We start from the raw sequence: 13,720 nt of genomic DNA, 5'->3' as shown, positions 1-13,720 counted from the left end.
CAAACTATGTAATAGTAAAGCCTTCTTTATAAAATCCAGTCATCAACTGAACTGTATCAACAAACTTGGAAGGGTGAGACAAAGTAATGAAACTAGAAAACGATAGAGTAATTTAACCGATGCAAAGGTGTTCATGTTGACAATCATTTGTAACTCGAGCATTGGATATTTATTGTATTAATTTAAATAATTACAGTTGGACAAAATTATCTGCTAACAACTATTGCATAACTTGACTGTCTCTCACCAATTTGGGTTCAGGTCAAAGCATTTATCTATAGCATCAAGTTAAGCGAGTAACTGAACTTATCGTGAATAAAGTAGAATACAGAAAGTACTCAGCAGCTATATTTCTTGATTTAGCTGCTATAGCTGACAATCTTGACACGCTGGATTGCTTTACAAAATTAGGTAGACTTACGCTCTTAATTACATTATTTAAATCATAAGATCCTTTTTACAAGACCTAACTTTCTGGGTAAGATTCAATAACATTTACAGTACTCGATGACAGTTCTCGCGAGTTGGCTTGAGGGAGAAATAAGTCCTATAATCTGCAATGTCTACTCAATGGACAGACCAAAACCTGGTACAAGGATGTTACCTATTTACGAGGCAATGTCAGACATTAACGAAACCATCACTGTCTCAACAAAAATCTCTAAGAAGGTTCCGAAACGATCTAAGACAGGGACTAAGATCCCTTATGAACAATCGAGAAATCTCATAGAATCTGGAGGATCAAGAAGTGTGCTAGCTCGACATTAATAACACTAACAATAACGAACAAGACACTACTAATACCTATTCAGACAGATCCCTGCCAAATTTGGATAACAGCTGGTAAACAAGAAATAATTTACTGAATCAAAAACTTCGTTCACCAGAAATACTCAAATGCAATGGATCACTAGCAATGGATTTCATGTTGTATTAAATAAAATCACACTCTTCTAACAAAATACCCGTTATATTTTTACAACAATTACACTTGAGAGAAACTATTATAATTTGGTAACTTGTTTAGCAGTGATTTACTTATTGTTACTTAGTAGTTACTTCTTGTATAGTTTACGGTGATGCACTTGATAAGATTTCTCGACTTGATATTTCTGACTTTTAGTTTACAAATTAATTTTAAAATACAATTTAAGAAAGGGAAATTGCTAAGTTTGAACTTAAACTTAATTAAAAAGAAAAGATCAAAGAATAGATTACAAATTAATAGAACTCCATTCTAAAAAAACAATTTGGGGAAACAAAGAAAAGTAATTTTGATCTTATAGTCGATTAAAAAATTGAAGATTAAAGAATACATTAAAAAGAAATAGAAATCAATCCCGAAATAAACAAGGTAACAAAAACCCTAATTTAAAACTTACAGTTGATTAGTGAGAACATACCAAATGGCTTAAAAAAACAATTTGGTAAACCAAAAACCCTAATTTAGAACTTACTTTCGATTAAAAATATAAGATTAAAGATTACGTTAAAGAAACTTGTATAAATCAATTTAAATACTTTTTGTAGAATTCAGAATTTAAGAATTAACCAATCCTGAACGTTGTCGAGACGTAGCGCAAATATTAATTTGTAAGTAATAATTAAATGATAACATGCTATATTCGTGCAAGAATAATACAAATATAATAAAGATTCAAAATAAGTAATTGTTAATAATGTCTTACCTTGTTTAAGGAATATCCATCAGCATCTCAGTAGATCACCAGTCCAATAGCACTTGACACTTGACACAATTTAAAATAATTCACAACACTATTCGCACTAAAACTGTATATCACGCACTAATTATAACTTAAACACTATTTATAAAATATAACAACTTTTACACACACTATAAAGAGACACGACTAACGAGTTAAAGATAACCGCCGGTAACAGACCAGGATGATCAGCTGATAAATTAAGGTTATATCTAAGCAGTGTGACCAACTGTTTTTTTTTTTAGTTTATGAATGAAATAAAATCCCTAATTTGCTAATCACACGAGGATTTTTCCAATATTATAAAGAAAATTTAGGTATTTTATCTTTTATAGTAAAAGAGAAAAAAGTTGTCGAAATTAGGTGGTTTTTTTCAACGTTACGCTTTTTCAAGCACATTTTGATGATGATCAACCTTTATACAACCGTCATACCGGACAGTATTAATAAATTTCTCATATTAACCATTAAATAAAAATCTAGGACATAGTCCGGTAATCGTACCTACTACCCATCTATACATCTTCTGTTTTGCTGGCTTTGCGTCTAACTGTTCGGCTATCGTAGTTCCTTATTCTAATTGAAGATACGAGTGGAAAATGTAACTAATTTTCAAAAACCCATTTGGAATAGTTTTCAAAAAAAATTTATTTATTTATTTTATCTATTTTTTGTCACATTGACGTCAATGGTTATTAGCACTTAATTATAATTATTATTTAATGAATAGGAAATTACAATTCCGTTTAGTTTAATAAAATTCTTAAGAATCTAACTTGTTTTGACCCAAAGAAGAGTCTAAATTTTTAATTTTTAGATAATCTAATAGCAATTATTGATGAGACCTCAATAATATATTATTTTTTGAGGAATCTAGAGTTCTAGTCAGTTTATGAATTAAAAGAAACTTTACACCAACGTTTTGAACAAAATTTAGTTCATCTTCAGGGCTACAAAACATAAACCAGAGATCTGGGTGTTTACAAATTATCATTAGAGCAAAAAATAATGTTAGTAAAATATTTTTAAGTAAGTAAGTTTCGTCTTTATTTTCTAGATTAATTTTGTTTTTTTTAATTTAATTGCATTCCTCTTCCTCCAGTCTTCTATAACCTAACACCTCTACCAGTAGTGAACGTTGCCCGCTACCTTGGGCCTTAGCTTAGACCGAGCACTTTCTTGGAACCCACACACTAGACTTAAAAGAACAGAACTGAACAGACGCTATCGACTACTTACGTAAAAGACTCTTAGACGATAGATCAAAACTCTCTCTGGACAACAAAAGACTGATTTATACTTCTATTTTGAAACCCATCTGGGCGTATGGAATAGAGCTGTGGGGTTCAATCTCCAAAGGATTCAGTCCCTTCAATCTAAAATACTTCGAACTATTGTAAACGCTCCATTTTATGTCTCCAGCCTGACTATACACACTTAACATTAACATTCTATTTGTCACCGAAGTTGCTAAAACAAGATACAGAAAACTCCACTTCAACCTGCAATCTCATATAAATCCTCTTGCTCAAAATCTTTCTTCTAGAACTCTTCCTGACAACCCAGACAAGACGTCTTAAAAGACAATGGCTTTGTGATCTCCTCTCTAGTGAAGAGAGTGACTAACCATCTAATATTTTGGAGTGTACCGCTGGGTAACTGCTCTACTCGTTACTTATCATTTGTTACTCGGTTATCGAACTTTGCGAATAATATCTTAATTTTTTCCGCGATAACCTCTCTTCCCAATTAAGTGAAACACTTAGAGAAGTCTCCAGTAATTATGATTGTGAATTGAGACACTAACCTCCCAAATATTACGACATTGTAGGTATATGAAGTGAATCTGGGTATATAAGTTCTCTAGAATATTATGTCAGGCACAATAACAATTTGATGTTAGTTACAACAAAAATATGTATGATATTAAAATATATATTACGTAAAGATATTGTTAGGAAATTTAATTAAAAGTTTCTTGATATCACCAAAATGGTATGATGATAGGAGTGTGGACTACTAAGTAACAATATTTCAAGAAGACTACGACGGTAGTTGCTGCCAACCATCCAACTTTCACTTACTTCCTTAAACACACAAAACCCTTGTTTGGAAATTCCACAAAAATTGTGGAAAAACCGAAAGCAAGAAAACAGGAAAATAGCTTTACATTTCATGGCAATTTGTTCAAGTTTGGAATTTTAGCCATTCAGGAATTTTTTATTAATTTAAATTATGGAATTAAAGAGTAAATTGTTTGAATGTTATCAGTTGAAATTGTCCTTACTAAATTTTTAAATTAATATTAACTTCATATGTATAAAATCGCTGTTTGTAGAAAGAATGAAAATAATTTATTTGGCGCAGAAGTGCGGATACTTGCGGATATGATTGGCATTTCCCTAATTTACATACGAACTAACTTACATTCATACGCTTTATCGACCACATTATCACCAAATATTGAAAACTAACAATGAATAAATAATAATTTCAAATGGATGGTTAATTGTTATGCAAATCAAACGTGCATTCACTTTAATAATACTGTTGTGGCTACAAACAGCCAAGCTTATTGCTTTGTATTTGCAAGCGTGTAGCCAGTATAGGTCTTATTGATTTCTATAGATTCAGATGGCGCTGAATTCAGAGCCATATGCGATATAATTTTGACTATTTTTTTTTTTTTTTGTTATTAATGAATAATTCGAGGTTACAAAATGATTAATCGGTGTCTTCTTTCACTCGTATGTGGCCCATAAAATCGTTTATCAATTGTTGCTGTCAGGCTATTGTAAGACAGTTATTATAAGGTACATTAGCCTGCACACATATATAATCTTTAAGTGAATCGTGACACATAAAGTTTGGCAATCAGTGAATTAAGTCGGATTTGGTGGCGTAGCCAATGTTTAGGATGCTAAGAAGGAGTTCCACAGAAGGTAATTCTCCATTATGAAATGTTACGTACACAATATTAATTTTTGGCAAACAGAATTCGTTTTGTGATTCACTAAGCAAGTATGATATCTCAGACTACATCCTGACAAACTTGGAACCCCCACAAGAGACTCAAACGAATTGGCCTCAATCTGAGGTATAAAATGTTGAAAAGACTACTCGACAAACGTTCAGAACACCGCTCTACTTGCCCCAAAATGGACGTACGGAATACAGCTCTACGGAAGTGCCAAAAAATCGAACTTCAACAGACTTCAAATCTTTACAGTCCTAAAATTATAAGAACAATAGTTAGCGCTCCCTTCTACGTCTCCAATCGCACAATACACTCTGATTTAAATATTCCTCTCGTTTCTGGAAATAGCCCAATCTCGCTACACAAAACTCTACTCAGATCTACACAGTCATTACAACCCTCTGATCCAAAACATGTCCTACTACAACACTTCCTTCAAATCCACAGCGCAGACTAAAGCGGGCGGTGGCCACGCGATCATCTCAACATATAACGCCGACCTCCTAGGATGGTTGCAGTGTAAACTTGCCAACGTGGCGAACTATTCCATCACTGGATGGTCGTCGTTCACTCCACTCATGTCTCTGGGTGCAGATGCATGAGTGCGTGCATGTAAGTGCATATATACACGTGCATGTGTATTTGCGCTATCCTTATCTCTCATCTCTTTTGCTTGTTGTGTTGGATACAGTTGCATAATAAATAAACAAAAATAAAAATTTTGTAATTCACACTGTTAGTCAATATTATCTTTTAATCTTATCTTTCAATTGATACAAATTATTTCGCTTAAGTTTAAGTTCATAGAAAAACCGTAAGGAAGTGCGCCAATGTATACTCAAGAATTGTGAAGACATCAACTGGTCCAGGCTCCGTCCAATGAACGAAGCTAGCAGCTCAGTAATGACATGATGGCTTTCGATTTTATACAAGAGCTTAATTTCTTACAATTAGTAACTAAAACTGTGAAATGAACTATTTTCAGCGTGTTTTTATGATGTATTTGTTAACATATACCCAATTTACCAACAAATTTTCTTCCGCAGAGGAACTTGAGAACTTTCGTTATAAATTCAAAATTGAGAATCTGCGAGTTTCCGATACTCTCTCCTTCTATCTAGTGAGAGAATACAAAACAGAAAATGCTTTAATAATTCTATGAGGGAAAAAAAAGATGTCACGCTCTATACAGACTGCATGTCCGTTTGTAGGTGTGTATTTATTAGAGAGTACACAGTGTCGGCGGTGAGTTAAAGCGATGTTGCAGCTGGAGACGGCAACTCCAAGATAAAATTCAATAAAATATTTATGAAATGTCTCTCCTCATCTCCCACTCTTTTATCAAAAATTCTCTCGCCATTCCGGTTTTTCTCTCCTCTCTCCGTGGTGTGCGCAGTCCTGCATTATGCACGCACATACGTTTCTAACAGAACAGAAAATAACATACAACAGAACGTTTCATCCTGTAGGATTCCTTTTTTCAGCCATCTCTCTAATACTCTAACAATCTTATAACGGGAAACAGGTTTCAGCTTCGCTCTCTTCCAATTCAATCGTTTCGCTGCTCCACAATCTCCCCTTCCCTGGCAGCATCCTCCTCTCCACAAAACCATGCTTACTAACGCTCTCTTGAAACTGGAGTAGACACATTTTTTCTCTCTCTATATATTTTTTTTTATTGAATATTTTATAAGTGGCAGGAAATACTTTCATACGATAAGTGCATAACAGGGTGCAGAGCTATGCTTATTTAGCATTCGGCCAAAATTCCCATTTTGGGTGTTCAGCTGAATTTCCCATTTTGAGGTCACTTTTTTCGAGTAAGAACCATTGGTATTTCCGATAAAGTGGGAATTTTGGCCTAGATTGACTGAAAATGAACAGTTTTAATCTCAAAAACCATTTACTAGAGCAGGGTTGGATGTTATAGACTGGGTCTTCCTTATTTTATAACAGATGCTTCAAAAATACTGGATAAAGGCAGAATTTTGGCCTAGATTGACCGAAAATGAACAATTTTATTCTTAAAAACCATTTACTAGAGCAGGGTTGGCTGTTACAGACTGGGTCTTCCTTATTTTATAACAGACGCTTCAAAAATAGTGGATAAAGGCAGAATTTTTGCCTAGACTGACCGAAAATGAATAGTTTTGATCTCAAAAACCATTCACTAGAGCAGGACTGGATGTTACAGACTGGGTCTGTAATACTGGATAAAGGCAGAATTTTGGTCTAGATTGACCGAAATAATAAGATTTTAAGGGCAAATAACCATTTACTTAATCAGTAGTGGGATGGTAATAACTTTGGCGTCTTTATGCCTTAAAACACTGGAAGAAGTCGGAGTTCTGGCCATGATTTTTAATCTTAAACAGCCCATTACTAGGGCAGTGCTAGTTGTTATAGACAGGATCGTCCTTAATTTATGAGATAAACTTAGAAAACCTGGAAAAATTTGGTATCTCGTCTTAGATTGACCAGAGATTTTGACAGCAGTGATTTCCAAATTTTTGTTATCGCCCCCTCTTTTACGTACATGATAGTTTGTCGCATCTCCTGCATTATTGTTCAGTTTTAGTAGTTCAGTTTTATAAAAGCAATTTTAATATCTTCTTCTTTTTTTTCAAGTGTTCTATATGCTATATTTTGTAAAATTCTTAGCTGGAAGATATGGTGTAAAGTCACACAATTCTGGTCTCACAGTAATTCCCAAAGTTCTGGTCTATTCATAACCTTCAAACACAGAATTTTAACCTCTTTCTAGCTGTAAATCGTTCGTAAGAAATTACTACGATGTACAGTAAAGTAATCGTCCGTTTTTTCAAGCGAGACCTAATGTTTAACTACTATATAGATGCCTTGGACAATGGCTAACATACTTAACTATTCGAACTGGGGATCCCCCACTTACAAGTCCGTGCTTCATAACCACTACTAAAGACCACTTCATCAGACTAAAGAAAATTCTGGACCTTCTCTTACTAAGTTAAGTAAAAATACCAAAAAATAAATAAAAGAAATGTAAGAATAAAATAAAATATGGCATTATTTATCTTCTGGATACGCTAATTTTTTTCCCCTAAAAAACATAATCGATAACATTACATCGAGAGCGAAAATTACGGTAAATATCCTTAGGAGAAGGGTTTGTATGTATGTGTGTAGATATGATGATGAGAATAATGTAAAAATGAATGAATAATGTAAGAGTTTATTGTAAGAACTGGGCGGTCCGATGGAGCAGCGTACGGGAACTTTCATCATGCAAATAACGGACTTTTCCACCTAAGCCCCTCTCCCGATTAGGACTTTACATATGGAAATAGGCCAAAGACTTATATGAAATATATGCTCCTCTGGTACAATGAACTCTTCTTGCAAATTTCACTATCTTCTCCTGTTTTATTTTTCCATGAATTTTAACAAAATACGATAGTTATCCAGGATATTTTTTTTTTTTCAGTTTTCAGTATTTAATTTATTGGTATTCAATGAGTTATTGACAGAATACACGCCTAGGTAAGGCGCCACGGTAGCCGAGCGGTTAGATACTAGACCTGCAAAGCTAAAATGTATTGTTGGTTAGTGGGTTCCATTCTCGGTGTCTTGGCCTTGGATTTTATTTAATTGTTTAATATGAGAACTTTATTGTAAAGTACTGTATAATAATTTTTTAAAAAAACTTTATTTAGAGGCTCCCTAAAAGGTTACCATCTACTTTTTCAATTTAACATCCTCAGAAGACATTGAAATTCCTTTCTTCAATCTAGTAGCCCGATTCCTTTAAAAGAAAATCTACCAATCCCTGTAATACCACTCTAATCTCTTGGTCCGCCAGTTCTCATCACCGTACCATCCCAGATAACCCTTCCATGGTCTAGTGGCCTCGAGATTTCTTCATCGAGTGTCGAGAGCAACCCGCTCTGCAGTTGGGAGTGTTGCCTGAGCATGTTGAAGAGTGCATATTCAGTGCAATCAGTGTTAACTTATTGCAGCTGGTGTAACAGTAAAAGAAACCATTTAATAGATGGCACTTATTTAATTTTGTTTTTAAGAGGAGAGATTATTGGTCTATTCTTAATTCTGGATTTAGAGTCTGCAGAAGTAGATGAAGATTCGTAACAATATGAGAAAGAAAAGTACTTCGACGAATATTTGGATTACGTCTGCGAAAGTGGGCGCTGGAGAATTAGAAAAAAAAATGAAGAGCTTCGGCAGATGTTCGGGGAATCAGATCTGATATCAGGAAGAACCAGGATAAGGTGGCTTGGAGATGTCGAAAGAATGCCATAAAACAGAATTCCAAGGAAACTTTTGGATGGGAAAGCCAGGAGGAAGCCGTAACAGAGGGGAGCCCTCGTTTGAGATAGTGTGGAGGAGATTATGGTAGAGGCACGCCTACGAAGAAGCTGAATGGCAAAAAGTGCTGGAGGAGGTCCAGGTTCTTGTAGGGCCGTAGCGCCATGGGGTAGGTAGGTAAAAGTAGATGAAGGTTCTCTCATATTTACTGAAACTGTTAGATCGTTACAGTAAAACGATAGAATCTTTTTCACAGAAACAATTATTTTTGATCTTCAGCTACTTAAAGTAAGGACAGCGATGAAAATGATTTTTCAAGAAAATTTCATCATCTGAATTGCGCTAAGTGAAAATTATAAGAGTGTTTTCCATTAGACATCTAACTTCTTGGAAAAACTAACTCGAAATTTTTGTATAAATGATTTTTATTTCCTTTTTTCCACCTTAATTGACATATTGTCATTTACAGAAGGACCTACTTTTCAAATGGCTGAAGGCTTGTTATCGTTAGTTGGAAGGCGGGCGGTATTAGGGTGGGAAACTTTCACCTTTTCCTGGGTGAGTGGTATTAAGGTAACAGCAACATATACTCCCAGTGCTAAGGGAGGCGGGACTGAGAAGGCACCAAGTAGAAGTAACAATCCTCCTTGGCAGAATGAGCGTGACATGTATTTCGTAAATTTGTCTGGAAAACCCCCTCCGGCTTTAGACGTTATGATGAAGTTGTCGTGTTGTTGAAAATGTTGTCCTGGAAATAAGGAGCGGAGGATAGAAGAGAACCTTACTACCTTAACTCTATAACATGATTACGTTACACTAGGAAAAGTTTTGATTCTGTGGAAGTTCTGTCCTGTGGAAGGAGAGGAGAGATATTTTTTCAGAAGCTTCCCTTATTTTGCTGACTGAACCTGAAGGTCTCTCTGACACCCACACAGGAGGCTAAGTGCCACCCTTTCAAAACTGTTAATTGTTAGACGTTGCCAATATATTTCGCAAATATTAATTAACATGCCCGCTGTTTCCTTATGAAACAACACCTAATTTCGGCCGTGTAAAAGCCAGGATCTATTTTCGGACAGTGTCCTTACGCTAGCTCGGCGAAAACGTCGGAAAAAATTGATTTCTAAGAGACTCACATAGACTTGCCAAGGATTTGTTGCATGAGTTTGTCATAGCCTGAGCTTCGTGGTCATCGCAAACTAAGTAATCTTACTCGAGCCTTTTAAATAGGCTAGAAGTTACTTTTGCTCACCCAGATTCTGTCCACTAACTCTTCTGCTGTCGCGACCACCTTCATTTAGATGATTTAGGCTAAACTTCACTACGCTGCTTAACAGACTGCCAGAAAAGTTGTAATTACAGGTAAATGTGATTTCCTCATTTACCAGATAAAGGAAATAATAAATATTCAAGAAATAGAGGAGGAAGTGGTTTAATGCTGATATTATTAAGACCGGACTGCCCGGAAGTCAATGGATACTGTTATTGAGAACGCTTTTAAAGGAAGTCGTTTACGAGTGTGCACACTTTTGTTTTTTTACTTTTCTTTGCGTATTCATTTGTTTAATTTAACCCTTTCCGGAACAATTTATTATACTAAAAAAATGCAGACAAAAATGTAAAAATCACGACTTGTGCTGCCTCAACAGACATGAAAGAAAACTAAAATGATGCCAATTGTATCATTTGGCCAAAATTAAGCATGCAAATAATACATTTTAAACTAGTGATGCAATATGGCATCATCGAGCTGAAAAGGGTTAAGAATTTGACTAGTTTACAGCTAGTACAATAAATACAAAGGATGAAATGTACATGAAGTATATGCGTTGGTTTGGTGCCAGCCATAATAGACCCACAAGGCGTTTGGAAATGCTACTGAAATTCAGATGGTCGCACGATTAGCGGCACCTCAAACGTCTAGCAGGGTTTGTGGGAAGAGTTAACGTTAAGAGAGCTTGGATAAGTGGATTTGAATAAGAGGATAGTTTTGGAATGAAGTTTCAGTTAATGGAGTTTAGCTTTAGCGGAAAAGAAGGGAATTTTCAAGTTGATATGGTGAGGTTTGAAATGCAAAAGAGAGCATTGACTGTGGTAAGTGGGATTTTGGACTGTTAGCACTGAATGCAATTGAGGTTTGTGCGTTTGGTAGTCCCGTATAGTCCTTAAGTCCATACTGGAGCTAGCAGAGTGTTGTTAGTTGTCGTTTGTTGCGCAAAGTGAGTTTGGAGCGTTTGTCTAATAGTTTCTTTCTACGATTCAGTTGAGTTCGTTTGAGTCTGGCATGAAGGTTCCTTGTGGAATCGTTTGTCAAGATTGACTCCTAAATAAACCCTAAAAATGCAATGCTAAATAATATTTCCCCAACAGAAAAATCCCATATAAAGGTGCTCATTACAAAACCAAATTGTAGGACAACAGTTCTCCAAACACATAATCTATCAAAATAGTCTTGTATTTTCAGCTCGTAAATGAAATCTCTTGTCTTGAGACTTGTGTTTCATGCCATAGATTATACTGAAAGAAGTTTTCTAAAAGATTTTATGTAATTTACATTGAAATTGAAAGTTTTGAGTTAAAAAATCTCCAATCCAACTTTTCTATACTTGATCAAATTAATGTACTTTCCAAATCAATACTAGGCAATCGGATTTCAACAGATAAACATAGAGAAATACGAGCCCACCTATTCACTATTGATTTTGTCTAAGCCCACGGTCTAAATTAAAAAAATAAAAATGCAATTAATTCAAAATTTAAATTGAATTAAATGTTAATTAATTGTGAATTTTAACAGAGGATGTCCACTAATAAGGTTTTGGCCTATCTGGAGGAAGTATCACTTTACAAAAGAGATTTTCAGTGTTTCATTTTCTGAAATACAGTTTCTACGCTTAGTGTGTACTTAGTGTACTAATTATATCTGTAACTTCTATAGGAGAAAGTTATAGAGGAACATTCTATTAAGGGGACTTTTTTTGTAATGAAAACAATCGATCTATTCCTTACATTAAATTTACACTTGGAAAGAAAAAAAGTGTAATCACCAACCTTTTTTTTTGCAAAAGTGCCTATAATCAATTTTTTGCTGCAAAAAAATTAAAGCAGAATATCTTGATCTATGTTAGAGCAATGATTATGCTAAGTTTAAGTAAAGAAAAAAAGTAAAAGTAAAGTAATCTCCTATTTTTTCAGGCGGGGCTTAACGTCCAACTACCAATTAGGTGTCGTGGACTGAGGCGACTAGCAAACGTACTTTACTGTAAATTTCTTTTATTAACCATTAAATAAAATCCAAGGCCTAAGACCGGGAATCGAACCCAGTACTACAATGCATATTAGCTTTGCAGGTCTCGCCTCTTAACCCGCTCGGCTACCGTGGCGCCTATAAGCTAAGTTTAACAAGGTATTGGTTAGGCCTATGTTACTTTGTTCTTGTCCCTCCTGGAGTCTGACCTGTCCATCCAATATCGTTTCGCTGACAGATCATGCCAAAAATAAATTCCTCAGGCTTGTGACAACTTCCCACCCGCTACACACGTATTATAGACTTACACACTCTAACACCAACATGGACTATGTAGAACACTACATTAAGTACCTCGCTAATGGTTTTTTTTTTTTTTTTTCAGTAAGTGTGAAACAAAGTCACAACCACCTCTGCAGACTAATAGGGGGGGACTGTAGTTTGAACACGGTGCACAGGCACACAGGAGAGTTAAGGACTCCCTGAATTGAAATCTTTCTTATAAGCTAGGGGTTTTTCATTGTACGGAAACTATGTCTGTAAGTTATAGTACTTAACTGGCACTCCAATGTATAAATGTATGTATTTTGTTTGTGAAATAAAGATTTTTATCTATCTATCTGTGCAAAGTTTATAGAAAAAGCAGCTAAAAGTGTGGAAATTCTAGTGGGTACTTCTTGTATGAAGGACAGCTAGTCAAAAAAGTCAATTTTTTTTTTTGGGTACATTCGTAGGATCTCGAAAGAAATTAAAAAAGCTCACGATTGCAACCCTTCCCGCTGACAAAGGGATAGAAAAAAGTATATATATTATTGCTAATGGGTAGAGCAATTAAAAGTCTGTCGCCCCTTTTGAGGGATTTTTTTTATCACTTCTCCCTAGGAAAACGTTTCCAGCCGTAGCCCTAAATAGGGCTGATACACCCACTTTTTTTTCTTTTTTGTTCTTACCCCCATTTCCCGTACTTACAGCGAATTGACTAAGTAATCAGTAGTCCGCTGTTCTCCACTAGAAACGCCTTCTTCAGTACTCGAAAACTTCCCCTGGGCGATTGTGCTGGTGTCTTTATTGTAAGAATAGAATCAACATGAACTGTTTACCCGTTACTCTCACACAAACAACTTACTCCCTCGGATAATGTTTATTCAATTCATTTAAGAATAATTTTTTGCTTTAAAGAAAGAGAACTTACCATTTGATAAGCGATTAAATAATTAACAGCGAAAACCTCGTAATACGGGGTGCACTGATGCGTGTGCTCCTTGCTGCAAGAAGAATTCTGTCGCTGTTCTAATTTTTAAAAAGATCTTTCTGCTTTCTTTTTTAACTCACTTAAAAGTACCCAAGGGCGGGATGGAAAGTAGAGAAAATAAATACGGTTTTCTAATTCCTATGGCTGTGGCGGGACCTGTCTGTCCTTCGTGCAGGCCTCCAAGTTTCTGTTTTAATTCCTTTAATGCACTCTGTTTTGTT

The 13,720-nt window shown here is 35.2% G+C and overlaps 1 protein-coding gene and 2 long non-coding RNA genes across 6 annotated transcripts in view; 2 read left to right on the top strand and 1 right to left on the bottom strand.

Annotated features, from left to right (window-relative positions):
* LOC141460300 (nucleolysin TIAR) overlaps nucleotides 1-13,720 on the top strand; it is a 1,257,025-nt gene that overhangs the window by 94,079 nt on the left and 1,149,226 nt on the right. The window lies entirely within an intron of this gene.
* The window catches only part of LOC141460302 (uncharacterized), a 426,050-nt gene that overhangs the window by 344,002 nt on the left and 68,328 nt on the right, over nucleotides 1-13,720 (bottom strand). The gene's annotated exons all lie outside the window — the stretch shown is intronic.
* Nucleotides 4,103-12,866, top strand: LOC141460301 (uncharacterized). Its single transcript, XR_012461848.1, has 2 exons — nucleotides 4,103-4,666; nucleotides 12,633-12,866. It is a non-coding gene; the product is annotated as an uncharacterized lncRNA (long non-coding RNA).

The sequence above is a fragment of the Rhodnius prolixus genome, unplaced genomic scaffold, assembly GCF_049639745.1.
Source record: "Rhodnius prolixus isolate KJV_2025 unplaced genomic scaffold, Rpr scaffold_6, whole genome shotgun sequence".
Classification (NCBI taxonomy): Eukaryota; Metazoa; Arthropoda; class Insecta; order Hemiptera; family Reduviidae; genus Rhodnius; species Rhodnius prolixus.
Note: the sequence above shows the minus strand (reverse complement) of the source record. Positions and strands in the feature narration are given on the sequence as shown.